A 608-nucleotide genomic window follows, 5' to 3' on the forward strand; every position below is an offset into this window, starting at 1 on the left:
CTTCTCTGTCAATTTTTTCTACTCCCATCCTGGCCCTGAACACTGCAATCATGCCACCCCTCTTGCTCCTTTCTTCTAAGGAGGGCAGGTCTAGTTTTTCCAGCCTTTCCCTGTACGACATCTGGCAGGCTAGGGACCATCTTGTTTGCTGTTCTTTGTATTCTCTCGATCTTGTTGATATCTTTTTTTTTATGTAGGGAGCACACTACTGTTGCATATTCCAACCTGGGGTGGATCATGGCCACTATCACTTTTTTCATCACCTCATAACAGCCATACCACGTTCAATACACCGCTTCTCGTCCGATCAGCGAAGTTAAGCAACGTTGGGTCTGGTTAGTACTTGGATGGGTGACCGCCTGGGAACACCAGATGTTGTTGGCATAACGTTCTCCCTACGTGTCAAGTGGGGTTGGTGGAGGATTAGTGCCCCTCCCTGTAAAACAATTAACTCTGAGCCCTTGGCCACCCCGTTTGGGATACATGGCGTCTGGCAATGAATGAATGAATGAATCCATGTAACGGAATGCTACTCTTATGCTACTCAAGAGATTATGTCTCTATCTCATTAATGTGTTTTTCAGGTAACAAATTATCCTGGACTGGCA

General features: G+C 46.1%; 1 non-coding gene across 1 annotated transcript; it reads left to right on the plus strand.

The window, feature by feature from the left end:
- Positions 1-265: 265 nt before the first annotated feature.
- On the plus strand, positions 266-384 carry LOC145410508 (5S ribosomal RNA). Its single transcript, XR_013899298.1, has one exon. It is a non-coding gene; the product is annotated as a 5S ribosomal RNA (ribosomal RNA).
- The last annotated feature ends 224 nt before the right edge of the window (positions 385-608 follow it).

This window comes from Coenobita brevimanus, chromosome 85 (assembly GCF_032717465.1).
Source record: "Coenobita brevimanus isolate Jiangsu-jjx chromosome 85, ASM3271746v2, whole genome shotgun sequence".
NCBI classification, from domain to species: Eukaryota; Metazoa; Arthropoda; class Malacostraca; order Decapoda; family Coenobitidae; genus Coenobita; species Coenobita brevimanus.